The sequence below is a fragment of the Notamacropus eugenii genome, chromosome 6 (assembly GCF_028372415.1).
Source record: "Notamacropus eugenii isolate mMacEug1 chromosome 6, mMacEug1.pri_v2, whole genome shotgun sequence".
Lineage (NCBI taxonomy): Eukaryota > Metazoa > Chordata > Mammalia > Diprotodontia > Macropodidae > Notamacropus > Notamacropus eugenii.
This window is the reverse complement of record NC_092877.1, coordinates 73,434,754-73,454,183: the sequence shown is the minus strand read 5'-3', so window position 1 is coordinate 73,454,183 and position 19,430 is coordinate 73,434,754. Positions and strand designations below refer to the sequence as shown.

General features: G+C 36.7%; 1 long non-coding RNA gene across 1 annotated transcript in view; it reads left to right on the top strand.

Moving 5' to 3' along the window:
- The first annotated feature begins 114 nt into the window (after window positions 1-114).
- Window positions 115-19,430, top strand: part of LOC140512786 (uncharacterized) — a 33,269-nt gene continuing 13,953 nt past the window's right edge. The window contains exons 1-2 of the long non-coding RNA XR_011969914.1: window positions 115-336; window positions 6,770-6,944. This is a non-coding gene — a long non-coding RNA (uncharacterized lncRNA). The remainder of the gene's footprint in view (window positions 337-6,769; window positions 6,945-19,430) is intronic.

The following is a 19,430-nucleotide window of genomic DNA, read 5'->3' as shown; positions in this document are numbered from 1 at the left end:
TCCGGGAGGTCGTTGTAATTTTGAACTAGTTAGTGGCGCCGTGGGTGCAGTATTGGCCCCGGAGTCGGAAGACCCAAGTTCAGATCCAGCCCCAGACTCGCCCCGCACAAGTCACTTGTTTCTGCCTCGATTTCCTCATCTGTAAAATGAGGATGATGATAAAAACACGTGCCTCGCAGGACTGTTGCGAGACCCAAAGGAGGCATTTGTGACGCACCATGTAAATAAGGATTAGCTGTTATCAAGAGACGTATTTTGCGGTTATGAAGCTAAACTGAAGGTCTGCCATGGATAGAGAACTGTCCTGGAAGTGAGACACTTAGCAGCACACAGGAGGTGCTTAATAAATGCTGTTTCCTTTTCTGCCCAGAAATTAGGAGGCCGTCTTTCATGTTCTGCCCCTGACACAGACGGTCGTACGGCCCTGGCAAGTCGCTTTACCTCTTCAGGGCTCCAGGTCAGAAGTATGAGATAACACCCGGGACCCCCCAAAAATCCCCGTAGTGCAGCCTGAAGCAGATTAAAATGTAACTGAAAATACTTAACGAGATAAAAATACAATTAAACGTAGATAACACTACCAGCAAGAACCTTATTATAGCTCGGTGGCCCTCAGTTTTTATTTGAATTTAACATCGCTGATCTAGGCAACTTTCTAAGAATTTACATTTCACAAAACATGCTGACCTTCCTTGTTAGAGGGAGTTTCCTCATTCAGAAAGTCTCCTATACCAGTGAATTCTCATTTTATCTAAAAATGCTAAATATACATCGTGAAAAATCCACCTAAAGGATCACTTGCAGTGTGGCATCATGTCTGTAGGACATGTAGGTGGTGACCTAGAGTCAGAAAGATCCTCTTCCTGAGTTTAAATCTGGCCTCAGATACTTAATAACTATGTGACTTTCTAGGCAAGTCATTTAACCATGTTTGCCTCAGTTCCCTCATCTGTAAAATGACTTGGAGAAGGAAATGGCAAACTGCTACAGTATCTTTGCCAAGAAAGCCCCAAATGGGGTCATGAAGGGACATGACTGAACTGGAATGGCTAAGTCAGTTTCACTTACTGGCAGGCGTCCTTCTAGGTAATTTTTACAAACATTTTTGTCTTGTTTAAAAGCCAGAAGGAAATTGTTTCTGATTTATTGCTGTGTATCTTGGGAAAACTTGGAGACTGAATTTTCCCAAGATCAGAGAAGTAAGGTGGGGATCCGGGGCTGGGGGAGTGCTTAAGGATCCCAAGCATCCATTTCATTCTTATACAGAATACCTGAAATGGGGTAATGTGGGAAAATAAAAGACTGAAAAGTAGGAGCCAGAATGAGGGGGGAGGAAGGAGGAGGCACTTTAAATGCTAGGATGAGAAGTTTGTATTTTATCCTACAGGAAACAGAGATCCATTAAAGATTGTTGAATAGTGTGATGACATGGCAGATCTAAGTTTTAAGACCATCAGCTTAGCTTGGAAATGTCTTAGCTCTACTCACATAAACTGTAGTCTGGCTCAGACCCTCATTACCTCATACCTAGGCAACTGGGGGAACCAGATAAAGGGAAACCAGACATGAATGTTTGGGCCAAGTTAGAGTTTATATGAGGAGAGCTGATCTGGTAAATGAGGAGTAGGTGGGACAAAATCCAACAACTGAGTAGCTGTAGGAATTACGGGAGAAAGAAGAACAATAGGTATTTCCAAGTTTGTCATTGTGTTCCTTAGAAGATAGTAGAGTCATTAAAAGAAATGTGGAATTTTGGAAGAGGGATGGGTTTGAGGGAAAGTATGAGTCTTGTGCCTCTAGGACAAAGAAAAAAGAGTGCTCTGCCTACTTAGTTGTAGAATGGTTCCTCCACACAGGTGGAGTGAAGATTAGTTTCTACTTTTCCATGCAGCTGACAGCAATATCTGTTTGCTGAAATGGAAAACAAGAGAACTGCCAGCTGTATTGGACTTAAGTGCAGAAAAGGAAGAAACTCTTGGTATTAGCATCCAGGAATTGGTTTGATTATTAAGATCAGTATACTCAAAATGCCTTGTACTGCTCTGTAGTTTGTGTATTGGGGTGCTGCATACTCCAAACTTTAAAATAGTTGTAGAGTACTTTTATATGGACATATTTGAGAAACTACTCAGTGTGCATAGAAACTCTACTGCACCCTATATGAGGTTTGTGACCAGTGATAGATGAACCTTTTATCTAGAGAGAACTTGATCACAAATCAAAAATACCATATTTGATTATTCCTGCTTTAATTGTTTTCTGAAAATATTATCCCTTCTAGTCAGGGCCTTCAAAAACCATGAGTTTTGTCCATTTTTAAATACTTTATTTTAGGATCAAGGATTTTATGATACCAAAAAGTAGGAGTTCATGATGAATGTTTTCAAATAGTTTATCCATATGTGGCATAAGAAAGTATCAGGTTCAAGAACATGTTTTGCATTTCTAAGTTTGGTCTAAAACCTTTCTGAATTTTGTAATTTCTTGTCAGAAATACTTGACTCTTGGTAAAAAGTAGACTGTCACATAATAAGAGAAGTATATTATTGTACATGCTAACTATGGAATGCCTGGAACCACTGGGAACCTTCTCCAGTTAATTATAGGGTTATGCAAACCCAGTTGGTGGAAAGGAAGCAAAATATATACCATATAATCCAAGTCCTCTTGATATGCCATGAAACACATATTAAACATGGCACTCATCTTACAAACTTAGGAAATAATTGAATTGAATAATTGAAAGAAATGAAGATTAGAAAAAGATGGTATTGTAAAGAATAAAACAGGCCTTTTTTTTTTTTTTTACAGTTTCTGAAAGCTCCTGTAGGTATTAGCCATTCAAAGGTAGTCTTTAAGCTAAGTCAAAAGAGAGTTTAAAAGAACAAGTCCAAATACACAAGGTAATTCAGTAGGACATACATAGTGGTATCTTTTCTGAAAATACAATAGTTATTATGGACTTCCTCTTAATGTTAAGCGTTAACTGTCATTAACATTAACAATATCGTAGATATTACAAATGTAAGTTTAATTATAATTAACATTTAAAATATAAACAATAATAATGGTGTTTTTACTCTTGCATTAATCATTAACCATTTTTTGCACATGAACTAAAATGTCATTTTTTCATTAAAGCATACCAAGCATATTTCCTTTCATTCAGAATTTGTTAAAAATGCTTACCACCATTTTGGGATTGACCTATGTAGTCCTATAAGTGAGAAACAAAAATGGTTTGATGAAATGTAGATAAACCTAGTTGGTATCTTGTATTGTAGTTGGATCCATAATGTGTGGTCTGAATAGGTCCTTCCTCCACTAGTGCTTATACAACTCTTCTATGCCATTTCATTCTGTGTAATTCTGCATTTTTCCCATAAATCCTGAATAGAAGATCTACTCTACAAGGTAGATACATTCCCCTTTATCTTTTGACATTTGAGGCAAACCAGTTCTTGCCACATGACTTGCTCATCTCTTTCTCTTCTTACACATTCTTTTTCATTACTTTTTTGTGTCACTGGTAACATGATCCAATACGTTTACGCCCACCATGCCTCTTTATTATATTTATTATTTTAAACCTGTGATTGTTACATTTCATGATTCACAGCCATGTAAACATAGGAGTTAACAATCACCTGCTGCTTTTTGAGTTTTTACTGGAACAAGTAATTTGTTATCCTTTAAAAGATTATATTTCGTATATGATGCAGCTTAATCTCAGTTCATTGACTATGACTTACCTGCCCTCCCATTCTAGAATACCCCTCGGTGCCAGAGCACTTTTATTCCATACTATTGTATGGAATATACTACCTTTGCCATGCTGGCCCCCTTGTCCAACTGGTGAACTCCTCTTGGGGCTTCCATTTTGGGGATAGGCCTAAACCAGATCAGCTACTCTTTATTTTCTTCTTTACTGTCCTTCTGCTCTACAGATTTTGCCATCATACCCCTCTCCCTTCCAGCTCCATTTTATTTGTATAGCACAGTTCTTGGCACATTGTAAGCACTTAATGAATGTTTGTTGCCTGCCTGATATGTGTGACTCTTGTCATAAATATATACACATGTACATATGAACTAATTTGAGGGAATGCTCATTTTGCTGCATGGTATAGCATGGTTAATATATATTTTTTCATCCACTTTGTCTTTTCCTTGTAGAACATTAGACCAATATGTGTAATTGTTAATGAAATGACTTTTCCATATTCCAAACTCAGTGTATAATGCAGTATAATGCAGACTAGGGAGAGGAACATTCAGGGAGAAGGAATTGTTTTGTTTAGACTTTGAGCAAGATGTTTTCTGACACATGTAGGTCAATGTGTACCCTTCCATTTGGCATCTTGCTAATGACAACAGTCAGCATGTAAAACTAAAGCGATTAAACAACAAGTAAAGAAAAATGGGAATGAAAATGTCACAAAGTCAAGCTTATACTAAAACTATATGAAGTTTTACAAATTCACTTATTTACAAGATAATAAAAAGGAATTCCTTCTCGGTAGGCTTTACAGAACTGGAACGCATTTCATTCAGTTTTTTGTTTAGTTGATGAGTATCAAGGAAGTGTGGAAGAAAAGAAATTATAAATGATTCCTGTCAGCATATGAAAAAGTACGATGACTCTTGAGTCATCGTACTTTTTCATATTCTGATAAGAATTTTTAAGTTTGAAAAAGATCATGAATTTCCAATCATCCTAATGTTTTATGTTCATAGGACAAATATAACATTTTTAGCTACTTCACATACATCATCTCATCTGATACTAAGCCCGAGAGAGGCAGGGCAGACATCATTCTAACTGTTCTTCATCAGTAAAATGGGTATGTAACTTGTAAAATATATAAGTAAATGGGAGATCCTGAACTAGACCCCAGATTGTTCTGATTCCAGGTACAGCATATTTTTCATGATACTATCCTACCTGAAACATGAATTATCCCCATTTTTTGTGTTATGTGCAAGGGTGTGCTGGGGCCAGTTGGTACTGGCTTGCAAGAGCTGATGCTAAATTTTCATTGTGAGCATTTATACCAAATCTGGGCTTGATTTATTGTTCATTTTGATTGCTAGACTTAAGAAGGGCAGCTAGGTGGCATAGTAGATAGGAAGTCAAACCTGGAGTCAAGGAAGACTTATGTTCTTGAATTCAAATGTCACCTCAGATACTTACTGTGTGACCCCGTGCAAGTCATTTAGCCCTGTTTGCCTCAGTTTCCTCAACTGTAAAATGAGTTGGAGAAGGAAATGGCAAACCATTCTGTATTTTACCGAGAAAACCTCAAATGGGGTCATGAAAAGTCAGACATTACTGAAAATGACTGAAGAACAAAAAGACTTAAGAAAAGGGTGGAAAAATGGTAACAAAGATTAAGCTTAAAAGTGTGTCATGAGCACATATACACATATACATATACCTATAGACGTACGTGTGTGTGTGTGTGTGTGTGTGTGTGTGTATGTTTGTACAGGTCAGTTAAACTTTTACTTGGTTATATGTTAAAAATCTTGAACCTCAAATTGAGTTTCACCTGTTATGCGACATAATTTCAAACTGCCATTTCTATTAGTGGTTATAAACTAAGAAAATGGAAACAACTTCTCAGTGCCTCCAGATAACTCTCTAAGACTAAACATTGCAGAAAAGTTGTAGATCTGTATTGGTCAGGAAAGTTTTCTTATTGAGAATTCCTCACATCAATAAAATCTCATAGTCAAGATCAAAAGAAAAATCCATATCATTACATCCATTATAATTATCTTCATCAGTATCATTATTATCACCGTGACCATGAGGAATTCATTTAGTTCCTAGTATTTGTCCCCATAAAACTCTACTTTTTTGTTAATTCTACTTAATTCCATGGATAAGCAATAAGCCACTGATAGCACATAAACCCCTTAAGGGTAAGTAATCTGTTATTTTTCCTTTGTGTCCTCAGTGTACCTTACATAGAGCAATTCTTTAATAATCTTTTTTAAATGTTATTAAATTCCCCTCAAAAAGAGTATAAGGAGAGGACCATTATATATAATCCATATATTCTAATTTGTTCATTAGTATCTAAATTCCCCGAGCAGAGATCAGTTCATTTTTGTCTTGGTAGCCCCAGTGCCTAGAACAAAATACAAAGTAGAAGTGTAATCAGTGTTTGTTGATTGATTGACATACAGGAAGATATAGAAATGCATTGCCCAAGGTGATAAAAGGTTTCAGAGTTAAGACTTGTATCACTAGAAAAAGCACTCACATCAGTCAGATCCCAGATGCATCAGTGTGTCTATTCTGATCATCAGTGATGATAGAGCCAATAACATGAGGAAGTAGAAATGACATGTAGCAAGATGAGGTTTAGAAAAAGAAGTCAAATCAAATGAAATACACACAGAAAAAATTTGTGTTGGAACCAATATAATTTTGAAAGCCTTGAGATCAATTTTCAAGATTCCTCAAAGAGTGAGTAGATATCAAATGACTGGGGAAAACATCACGTACAATATTAGCCCTCAAAAGACACAAAGAGGCATGAGGTATAGTCCTTTGCACACTTCTTACCTGAATATTCAAGGATATTTACAATCTAGCTCCAAACTTCATTTCTTTCCTCCAGGAAAATTGTATTACTCAATAGAATTGCAAAATCTTAAATTAGAAGAGACCTCAGAGATCATCTGGTCCATGACCAGTAAACTTATCTAATATTTTCCCCAGGTCATATGTTTCTTCTGTTCCCTTCTTGGATTGCAGTGGCTGTACTGGGAAGAGCTGTAGTGACCAGTACCCTTCCCTACCAAACATCATCCTTTCCCACCAAGAATTCCCAGTCTTAGAAGCATCTCTACTGGAGTCTACAAGGAAGAAATTGCATGGAATGATGAAACATGTTTCTTCATGGATGAAAAAAGGAAACTGGGATTTTAAGGTCTGTATGCCATTACTGTCCCTGGTATTTTACTGATCTCTTTCTCCATCATCACTTCTGTATGGAGGAGGAGCCATTAGAAATACCCTATTATGTATGTGTATATCTTGTTTCTCAAATTATACTGTAAACCCTCTGAGAGTAAGGATCCTGTTTTGTGTCTCTATACCCAGATGGCCAGTACATAATGTTGACTGATAAAGATGATGATGGTAGTGGTAAAGGTGATGATGGAATATTGTGTAAAGTTCATGTAAACATCTCAACTTAAAGCACTGAGAATTCTTTCTGAAAATATATTAATATCCATCATAAACTACTTGAATATGGAAGTGTAAACATGAACGTCATTTAATTCAGTAACATTTGTTAGCAGAATCTAGGTCACCCGAAAATTATTTCAGGGGTCTCCAACATTCTTATTCAAAATTCTACAAAGCACAATGATAAAATGTGTGAATTTGAGAGCGAAAAAAATTATTCCAGTAGGGGATAGTGTAGGAGTACTGAACTGGGTGTCAGGAAATCTGTGTTTCAGATTCTGATTTAACCTAAATTTTTGTGACTTGAGTCAAACCCCTTCATGTTTTGGGGGTCTGTATTTCCTTGTCTATAAAATGACAAGATTGTAATTGCTAAGGTCTCATGCAGCGTTCATTTATAGTATACCTCATTTGTGTTTCACTATATAAATGATAGATAGCCAAGTCTATGTACACTCTTTGACCACAGGCAGATTATCTTAGCACATACTGGCACCCTGAATCCCTGCATCAATCTCAGATAAACACAAGAAATAGGCATGTTACCTGAATATCTGATCCAGCTAACTGGCTACCTAGGAAAGTACAGAAAAACCCAACTATAGAGAAACCCAGACTACCCAAGAGATAGTGACCACTATTATAGACTGCAATGAAACTTGTTCCCCTGTGTCTCATTCTCAACTCTCTTAGAACTGCCCTTTGCTGATACAGAAGGAGTGGAGTTGGTTTCTTGATCATTGGTGATCTTTTGCTGCTGGTTGCCTTATTATATAGCTTGAAATAGAATTGTCTGCAGGTGTGTCTACAACTGTCCAACACTGTGTGGTGAGGCACTAAACCTACACTGTGCTGACTTGCTACCCTATGTCACTACCTATGTATTATATTTAATATTATGATCTTTGAGGAAAGAAACAAACACATAGGTGAACCAATATATTTGCCTTGAACTTTACCCTCCATTCTCCACATCTTCTATGTTATCAGTCAACCTCAGCATTCAAAGTTTCCTACTCCCTCCACTTCCCCTCCCTAAGGTTTTCTGTTCCAGTAAGCTTTCTTTTGTTGGTATGTGATTTCTTGTTATCCACTCAGTGGCCAGCTACTCTGCCCTACTGGTCACACTATGAACACTTGTTCTTGTACCAAACTCATTCTAGTACCAAGCATGAACCAGAGATGGAGGAAAAATTGACTTGGTTTTGACTGAAACAAGTGATTGCCTGAATGCCAAACCTCATTATTTCATTTGTATATTTCTGTATAAATTTTATTCATTTGGTCATTAACTTCATTTATTGATTAACCTCTCAGATTAAGTTTGGATTTTAGACAAATAGAGCTCTCAGACCTTAAAAATGGGTTCGTTTGGTTATTCTGGAATGTTTCACATTCTTTTTCCTATTTTGTTTAGTTCAGAAACCCCAAAGAAGCCTTCTATGAAATAACTAGGTAGCTACATTTCCTGTCACTTTTCACCTGGATGCATTATGGAAAGCCCTCCATTAAAGGGTATAAGCATACCTGGTACTGAGACTTTATGGGAAATCACACACTTAAAAATAAAGTGTTACAAATCTTATTTCAAACTTAGGGGTCAGTTAACTACTTTTGTCATTTAAATTCTGTCAAAGAAGGGTACCATACCATTCTCCCTCTCCTATATTGAGATCTTGATTATGTAGTCTTACTGAAAGTAGTTTTTATGTAGCCTTTACTGAAAGTGGAATGTCTCTTCCTAAATCCTCAAATCCTAAAACCTATTCTTTTTTTAATGTTTATTTATTTATTTTTAGTTTTTAACATTCATTTCCACAAAATTTTGAGTTCTGAATTTTCACCCTATCTCTCCCTTTCCCCTACCCTAAAATGCTGTGCATTCTGATTACTCTTTCCTCCAATCTGCCCTCCCTTCTATCACACCCCTCTCTTCCCTTATCCTCATCTTCTCTCTTTTCCTGTAGGGCAAGAAAGATTTCTATACCCTGTTATCCGTATTTCTTATTTCCCAGTTGCATGCAAAAACTATTCTCAACATTCGTTCCTAAAACTTTGAGTTCCAACTTCTCTCCCCTCCTCCTTCCCCACCCATCCCCAGTGAGAAGGCAAGTAATTCAATATAGGCCACACATGTATAGTTTTGCAAAAGACTTCCATGATAGTCATGTTGTATAAGACAACTGTATTTCCCTCCATCCTACCCTGACCCCATTTATTCTATTCTCTTTTTTGATCTTGTCCCTCCCCAAAAGTGTTTACCTCTAATTACTCCCTCCTCCCATTTGCCCTCCCTTCTATCATCCTCTACACCCCACTTATCCCCTTCTCCCCTACTTTCCTGAAGTGTAAGATAGATTTTCATATCAAATTGAGTGTACATGTTATTCCCTCCTTAAGCCAATTGTGATGAGAGTGAGCTTCACATTTTCTCTCACCTCCCCCCTTTTCCCCTCCATTGAAAAAGCTTTTTCTTGCCTCTTTTATAAGAGATAATTTTCCCCATTTCATTTCTCCCTTTCTCCTCCCAATATATTCCTCTCTCACCCTTTAATTTTATTGTTTTTGGATATCATCGCTTCCTATTCAATTCACCCTGTGCTCTCTTTCTATGTATGTGTGTGTGTGCGCGCATGTGTGTGTGTATAAACCCTCCAACTACCCAAATACTGAGAAAAGTTTTAAGAATGATAAATATTGTCTTTCCATGTAGGAATGTAAACAATTCAACTTTAGTAAGTCCCTTATGATTTCTCTTTCCTGTTTACTTTTTCATATTTCTCTTGACTCTTGTGTTTGAAAGTGAGATTTTTCTATTCAGCTCTGGTATTTTCATCAAGAATGCTTGAAAGTCCTCTGTTTTTTTGAATGACCATTTTTCCCCTGAAGTATTATACTCAGTTTTGCTGGGAAGGTGATCCTTGATTTTAGTCCTAATTCTTTTAACTTCTGGAATATCATATTCCAAGCTCTTCAATCTCTCAATGTAGAAACTGCTAGATCTTATGTTATCCTGATTGTATTTCCACCATTCTCGAATTGTTTCTTTCTAGCTGCTTGCAATATTTTCTCCTTGACCTGGGAACTCTGAAATTTGGCTATAATATTCCAAGGAGTTTCTCTTTTGGGATCTCTTTCAGGAGGTGATCAGTGGATTCTTTCAATATTTATTTTACCCTCTGGTTCTAGAATATCAGGGCAGTTTTCCTTGATAATATCATGAAAGATAACATTTAGGCTCTTTTTTTGATTATGCCTTTCAGGTCGCCCCATAATTTTTAAATTGTCTCTCCTGGATCTGTTTTCCAGGTCATTTGTTTTTCCAATGAGATATTTCACATTATCTTCTATTTTTTCATTCTTTCGCAATGTTTTGCAATTTCTTGGTTTCTCATAAAGTCATTAGCTTCCATCTGCCCCATTCTAATTTTTAAAGAACTATTTTCTTCAGAGAGCTTTTGAACCTTCTTTTCCATTTGGCTAATTCTGCTTTTTAAAGACTTCTTCTCCTCATTGGCTTTTTGGACCTCTTTTGCCAATTGAGTTAGCTTATTTTTAAAGATATTATTTTCTTCAGCATTTTTTTTTTGTCTCCTTTACCAAGCTGTTGACTCTCTTTTCATGATTTTCTTGCATTGCTCTCATTTCTCTTTTCAATTTTTCTACTGCCTCTCTTACTTGATTTTCAAAATCCTTTCTGAGCTCTTCCATGGCTTGAGACCATTGCATATTTATTTTGGAGGTTTTGGATGCAGAAGCCTTGACTTTCATGTCTTCCTCTGCTGGTAAGCATTGTTCTTTCTCATCCAAAAGGATGAAAGAAAATACCTGTTCTCCAAGAAAGTAGCCTTCTACAGTCTTATTTTTTTTTCCCCTTTTTTGGGCATTTTCCCAGCCAGTTACTTGACTTTTGAGTCCTGTTAAGATGAGGGTATACTCTGGGGACCTGTAAGTTCTCAGTTCCTCCAAGGTGGCCCTATTAAGGGAGAGGAGTTTACTCCTCTCCTGGCCTGTGCTCTGGTCTGGGAGATACCGCAAGCTTTTCTGCCCAGGATCTTTGAAGCTGTCTTTGGCATTTGTGGGTTGAGCAATCTGGCAACCGCATCTGCCACTACAGGGCAGTCTGCCCTTGAGGCCTGCTTATGCTGCACGGCCAAGGCTGGGCTGAGCTCAGCTCCAAGACCAGTGAGACAGAGCTTTTCTGCCTAGAATCGGCGAGTGGGGTTTCCTCTCCACTATCGCCTCCAGTTCCACCATGCCAGCACACTCCTCCTGACCCCAGGACCACTGCTCAGGGCTGAGATCCAGATCAACTGTGTGATTCCCCCAGGGGCTTTAGGCAGAGGGTTAAAACCTATTCTAATGAGTATTAATATATACCCAGTCCTGTCCAATCATTTCACTCCACTGAGTGAGCTTTAGAGCTCACTACATCATGGAATTTTTGAATTAACTTTTCTTACTCTTTCTAGATGTAACTGAAAAAACAAAGAAAATGAGAAAGCTCATATCCCTTGTAATGATTTCTTTTAGGATTTTTCTACCTTCTTTCACTTTTGCAGGGGCAGGAATAGAGGTTCTCTACTACCATTTCTACACCATTCTTTTGTTACAGGGTTGTCAGATTCAGATAGAAACTTGCATATTGACTTAGAGAGCCACAAATGAACATTATTTATATTATATTGCATTCTTATTTATTTTCTTAAACATTTCCCAATTACATTTAATCTGGGTTAGCCACACTGAAGAGTTTTTCAGGCCTACGCAATCACTCTAATACCTCTTCTCTATAGCCTTCCCTTAAGACTTTCTCATTTATTTACACTGTACTCTCCTTGTTGTTGCTGTACTCCTAAACTAATCTCTGACTCATTTTTCCAACCTTACTATTATTTGTGTTGGCATTTGACTCATCGTCTTTATTTCCACTCCCTCATTGACTTTATTATTCATGTTGACAACTTCTCTGTCATCCTGATCTTATGATTCTTTAAACCTCTGCAACTACAATATCCTCTACTTATCCTATTTTAACTATTCACCAGCATGAACAAACCTTAAGCTTTATCATCTTCTTTAAGATCCAGAACTTTTCAAATAGAGACTCCTATTCTTTAGAATTTCCTACTCTCTCATTCTCTTTAAAACAAAGTTAGGATGGGAGGAGGACAAAAAGAAATAAATGTAGGTGCAAGGTCATTGCCTCCAGCTGTCTATTTGAGTTTTCTGTGCTATTTTATACTAGTAATCAATCACATGGCCAATGAAATTGAGAAATTGTGCAATTCTATGAGTTTGGGAGTTCATCCCTGAAGGGCAATGCTGGCCAACCAGAGTGGTGACATAAGCTAATCATAATTTCTGATATGTTTCAAATAATACCTTCTTAGTTGCCATTGAACCCAATGAGAGAGAATAAACAGGAAACAAATTTGGAGAGGGGAAGGCATGGGGGAGAGGTGTTGTGTTCTGGTTTCCAAGTGTACCTTTAGCTTTGTAGAATTGCATCTAGCATAGACTCTGCAAAAACATGCTACTGCTATTACATTTGATCCTTTAATCCTATCTAGCTTTTATCTTCCCTTTTCACCTCATTGCTAAATTTCTTTAAAAAGTTTGTCTTCTACTCCTTTACTATGCAGTGTCTTCTCATCCCCTTGTAATCTTGCTTCTGCCCCCACCATTCTGGAAAAACCGAGCTCTCTAAAGTTGGAATTGTAGTTGGGAATTGCTTCCGTTACAGTGTTCGTAAGTCCTTTGAAGTTGTTTGCTTTTACCATGTTATTGTTATTGTATAAGTTATTTTTGTTCTGCTCGCTTCACTTTGTGTCACTTCATATAAGTGTTCCCAAGTTTCTCTGAAACTGTCCATTTCATTATTTCTTAAAACACAGTAGGTTTCCCTAATATTTATAAACCATAAACTTATTCAGTGATTCCGTAGTATTCATCCCCTTAGGTTCCTTCTTTGCTATAACAAAAAGGGAAGCTATTATGAAGATGTTTGTACATATCAATCCTTTTTTTGTTTTCTTTGATTGCTTTGAGATATAGGTCTAGTAATGGAATTGCTTAGTCAAAGATCATTCATAGTCCAAATTTCTTTCCAGAAGTTTTGGATCAATGCCAATAGTGTCCATTTCCCAACATTACTTCCAATAATTGTCGTTTTCTTTTTGGTCAGCTTCACCAATCTTATGGGTGTGAGGTAAAATCTCAGAATTGTTTTGATTTACATTTCTCTTGTTATTATTTACAATAGTTTTTAAAATGTTGCTATCTATCAATAGCTTGAATTTCCTTCTTTGAAAACTTTTTATTCATATCTCTTCTGGGCTGGGTCTGACTCAGTCTCTTCCCCTGGTAGTTCAGGCTGGCACAGAATAAGTCACTTGCATTCAATAGTTTTGTAAAAAACAGATTTATTAGGCATAATATGTATATGTGTGTGTGTGTGTGTGTGTGTGTGTGTGTGTGTGTATTCAGCAAGGAGAAACAATAAGAAAATTTTGAGTTAATTCAACTGAGTCAACTCCTTTTCCTGAGTTAACTATCATGATCTACCAACCAATGATCAGAGCAGTCCTGGAACTCCTTGTGACCACTTTGAACCCTGACTATGGGAAAGCAACCTTTTTCGTGAGTCAACTAAGTCCCGAGGAAGCCTCAAATCTTGTAAGGGAGAATTAATTTAACTCACACAGGGCAAGGAGTTAGATTATTGTTCCTACCACGATATCCTTTGATTACTTATCTCTTGAGCAATGGTTTATCTTCTAATATATTTGAATCAGTCTAACAATAGCAACAATGACAACAATTAGCATTTTTGTAGTGCTTTAAAATGCACAAAATGCTTTATAAACATCTCATTTTATCCTTATAAAAGCCTTGGGAGGTACTTGTTATTATTATTCCCACCTTACAGACAAGGAAATAAAGTATACAGCCATAAAATGACTTAATCAGGGTCACGTGGCAAGACAGTGTCTAAGCCAAAACAGAACTCAGGGTCTTCTTGACTCCAAGTTCAGCTCTCTAGCCTAGATACTTCTTGATCTTGGAAATTTGACTTTTGTTAGAGAAACTGACTGCAGAGATTGCTTTTTTTTCACTTCACTGTTACTTCTTTCATTTCAATTGCATTAATTTTGTTTTTACAAAACATTTTCAATTTCATATAATTAAAAGTACATATTTTATTGTCTGTCATCTTCTCCCTTATTTGGTTACAACCTTTTCCCATCTCTGTAATCACAATGTTTCTATCTTTGTTCTTTTAATTTTTCTTATAATGTGACCTTTTATATCTCAAACTTAGAATTCATCTTGGTATATGGTGTCTGATGTTGATCTAAATCCTTTTTTCCTGCCAGACTTCTTTCTGTTTTTTCCAACAATTCTTGTTGAGTAATGAATTCTTAATTAAGTGCCCCAGAACTTAGGGGCTTTTACTAAACTGCTATGTTTATTTCTGTTTGTTTGTATACCAAATCTGATTACTGCTTTGTAAAATAGTTTGAGATCTTATACTGCTAGACCCCCTTCCTTTTTATTTATTTTTTATTATTTTTACTTGAGATTCTTGATCTTTTGTTCCTCCAGAGGAATTTTATTATTTTTTCCTACTCTGTAATGTTTTCTCTTGGTAGTTTGATTGGTATGGTATTGGATTAGTAAATTAACTTAGGTAGTATCATCATTTTTATTGTATTGGTCCATAAGCAATTAATATTTCTCCAGTTATTCAAGTCTGCTTTTATTTCTGTCAAGAATGTTTTGTAGTTGTATTCAGATAGATTGTGTGTGCGTCTGACTGTGCTGACTTCCCTAAAGTTTATACATTTAGTAGTTATTTTGAATGAGGTTTTTCTTTCGAACAGCCAATACCTAGCATTTATATATCACTTTAAAATTTTCAAAGCACTGTACATCTTACCTCCTTTGATCCTGGAAATAGCTCTGACAGACAAATGCTATTATTATCCTCATTTTACAGATGAGGCAACTGAAATTGAGACTTAAGTGACTTGCTCAGGATCACACAAATAGTAAATGTCTTGTCAAGTTCTTCTTGACTTTAAATCCTTTCCATTTAGTTTTTTTGGAAATATACAGAAAAGCTGTTGATTTGTATGGTTTTATTTTATAGTCTACTACTTTGCTGAACTTACTGTTTAAATTTAATTGACTCTCTAGAGTTCTTTAAACAAATCATCATAACATCTGAAAAATCATCATCTGTCTATGCTTATTCTTATAATTTCTTTCCTTTTTTTCTTATTTGTTGTAAACTATTATTTCTAACACTATGCCAAATAATACTGCTGATAACTTGTCTTGTATTCTTAATGTGAATGTTTCCATAGGTTTGTTACCCATGTCTATTTTCTCCTGTTCTGTTCTTCTGAGAAATCTATAATCCTTGGGTTGTCTCTAGGCATCCTGTCTTTGATATCAGTATGTTTTGCTTGCAACATGAGCTTATTTTCTTTGAATGTTATTGTTTTCTTCTCTTTTTCTAGGTTTTCTTTTACTTATGTGAATTTGTATTCCCAATATATTGTTCTCTTTGGTGGGGCTTACCATTGTAGATTCAAGGTTTTCTATGCTGCTTATTTTTTTTTTCTGTTCAAGATATACATTTTGTTCTCATAATTCTCATTTCTCTTTTAGACCACTGAGGAACAGTGTGTTATAGTTCCACATTTTCCTGAAATCCCACAGGGTTCTCTGTCTCGTGAAATGTTAGATCAATTTCTTTTATTTTGCAGTATTTATTCATAGTTGACTGAACTCGTTTACTAGATTTGGAAGTCATATTTTCTTCTCTTGTTACTATTTTCCTGTTGATTTATCTGTTTGTGTTCATGTCCTTTGAGTTTTTCTTTTTCTTCCTGAAATTTTTGGTACTTTCAGTCTTCTCTCCTCCACCATATTTTCCTTATCACTCACTTCCTGATTCCTTCCCCTCTAATTGTTGTTTTCCTTGGGGATTGGGTCTCCAAGCATTTCAGCATGCTCCTACCTTCAGCCATCCATAGTTCATCAGGCCAGGTCTTTGCCCCTAGTGACTTTCGAGTGGTCAGCACTGGTCCTAGCTGAGTGCCATGATCTTTTCCTCAGGTTTGTCAGAGTGCTACACAGCTTCATCCACCCCCACCCCTCTCATATGGTGTTCTGCCCTCATGACCAATCGCATTCCTTCTGTTCCTTAGTTCTCTGTCCTGGCACTGGCAAGTCAGTCTGTTTTTCCCAACAGTTCAGAGCTTTGCATCTCTGGAGCTTCTGGTTTGCAGTCCGTGGCAGGCTTTTGCTCCTAAAGGACTGTGGTCAAGCTGATTGTTAGGCCCAAGCAAATGTCTGGACCTAGAGCCTGGGCCTCCACATCACTAGAAAGAGCAAGGGAGGATCAAGGTATAAGGGTCGATTTTGATGTCAGTCTGTGTTGTGTCCTTGTGTCTTCTAATACAGCCTGTGGCATGGGATAAGGGGGAGGAGTGTTGAGTAAGTTCAAGGTCAGTGAGTATCAGTTCCTGAGTTTTTGTTTTGTTTTATCTTCCTTTGGACTCTGGGTGTTCTAGACTCTGGAGAGAGCTAAAGCTGCTTTATTTTTGCTACATAATTTCTATTTTGGAGATGTTTGAGAGGTCATGGGAATCAGAGAAAATGTCCAGCCTGCCATCTTGTTGCTCACGTGACCTGGTACTTTCTCTCCTTTAGGAATTTTGTGCAGTGCCATAACTTCAAATAACACCTCTATGCAGATGATTTGTAAATTATTATCTTTAGCCCTGAATTCTTTTGTGATGTTTGTATCTTCAAGGGACATTGGACGTCTCTAACTCATTGTCCCACCAGCAGCACAAATTTTCCATGTCCAAACCTTAGCTACTGTCTTTCCCCTACACTTGCTCTTTCTGAATTCACTAGTTCTGTCTGTGATTTCCCAAGTTCTTTGGCACTACCATTCATTTACCTAGTCTCTCATATTTAAAGCCATGATGTCATTTTTGACTTCTTTCTTTTCTTTTCCCTCATTTCTCAAATCACTCTCAAGGTGTTATATATTCTCTTCAGGAAAATGACTCAAATTTCACATTTCACAATGGTGACCTTTCTTCACCTTATTTTGCTTCTACCCAAGTCCAACAGGACATTTCTGGACATTTCTATATCATATTGCTACGAGCATACCCTCCCTGACTCCAGACCTGGCTCTCTATGCACCGCACCACTTAGGTGTTCACTTGGTACATAATAAGCACTTAATAAATGATTTTTTTTTTCCTTTTCCCCTTCATTTCTTTCTATTTCCATCCTTTTCTCCCTTCCTTCCATTTAGCTCCTCTATTGTCATTTTTATTTCTGTTGACCCTCATTACTATTCATCTTGACTAATGCAGTAGCTTAGCAACTGATTTTCCCCCATTTACTCTTTCCCTTCTCCAACCTGTCTCATATTTTTGCCAAAATAATCTTCCATCTACGTGCCACTTCCCTTCTCAAAACTCTCAAATACCTTTCTATTGATTCCCAAGTAAAGTTTAGATTCCTTTGTCTAACATTAAAAGTCCTGCACAATCTACCTTTCTAGCCTTATCTCATATTTCTCTGCTCCGTGTGGTCTGTATTCCAGGCAAAAATGGACTATTCTCCGCTCCCTGGATATGGCCTAGGCTTTTCCACTTTCATTCCTTTGCTCATGCTATTCTCTATGCCAGGAATAACTTCCCTCTCCTTTATTTTCTATGGATTCCTATCTATCCTTCAAAGCCTAATTCCAGTGTTACATCTCCACGAAGAAACCTGCTTTGATATTTTTTCCTTTCCCTGTCTTCCTTACAACTTACATCCTACCTTGTATTGTACTTTGCTACTTTACTTATCATGAAATCATAGTTATTAGAGTAAGCATATTATCTACGTTATTATACTTAGGAGCTTCATCATAGCAGGAACTATGTCTAATCTAAAATTTATATATCTCCTTTTTCCCCTGAATAACTATTTGGTGAATAAACAAAAGTTGCACCTTGGATAGCAAAACTTCAGTCACATCCTTAACTCCTAACCGAAGACCACACAAATACTTTTTAAAAATTTATGTTCCAAGTTGTCTGTCTTTTACTGCTATGAAACATTCTTAAAATTGGTTTGTTTAGAATGAAGTTAAGGAGGTAGAGGGGAATAAGCAATTACCTGACCTTATAGATTTGATCAGTGAAGATAGTCGATCTGTCTAATTCTGGCCAAGAAAAAATCCCAATGACTTCCAAACAAGATAAAAAGGCAACAACAAATTATCTTGATTGACTTCACTGTCTTTACTGATCAAATTTCTTAGTTGACTGCCAAATTGGCCCTTAGTAAATTGAAAAGAAACATGTTTATTTCTAAAATATTTGTTCAGAGGCTAAAGTGGACTTAGGTTCTATGGACATATTAGTTATTAAAAACCTCATTAAAGCAAAAGGAAAGAAGAAACAATTATGAGAAGGTATGAAAACGCACACAACAAGCTTTTCTCTCGTAGGTTATTGGAAAACAAGGAAGGCCAAGAGCTGCTGAGAAATCATCACTTGTAGCCACTTGGTGGTGCTGAGTCACTGTCTTTTCAAAGCTTGGCTACCCTAGTCACCCTGGTGCTTCTTCCACTGTCACAGTCTGGAAAATTAGAAATGGAAAGAATGAAGTCTATTTACTGATGATCCTGGCAAAACAGAAATTTTTTTGAACACAGACTTGAAGACTTTTTTTAATTTGATTGCTAAGGAAATGTTTTCTTCATTGTCAAATATTTACACCAGTAAGAGCCGGAAACAAAATAAGCACAGAAACAAATGGAAAAAAAAATGTGTTTTAAGTTAAACTCAACTGGTCTTTGTTGGAACAGCTATTAGGTTCACATATTAGGTGCAAAAGAACAGCTATGTCAGAACACACCTGCCTGCTAAGACTGTTATTGACCATAAGTGATACTCATTTTTGTCCATTAATGGAAGCAAATACTACCTTAGCTGGCAAGGGGGTCATTAGAGGGCTGCTGCGCATCTGCTTATTTTGAATTTAGTATAAAGGCAGGATGGTCTTTCTCACATAGTTGCTCTGGGGCTTAGAGTTTAAATTATACCACTGTCTATCCTCTCTAAATTGATTTAGATTGAATGAATACTTTTCTAGGACCAAGAAACCATATGGTATATATATGTAATCAAGG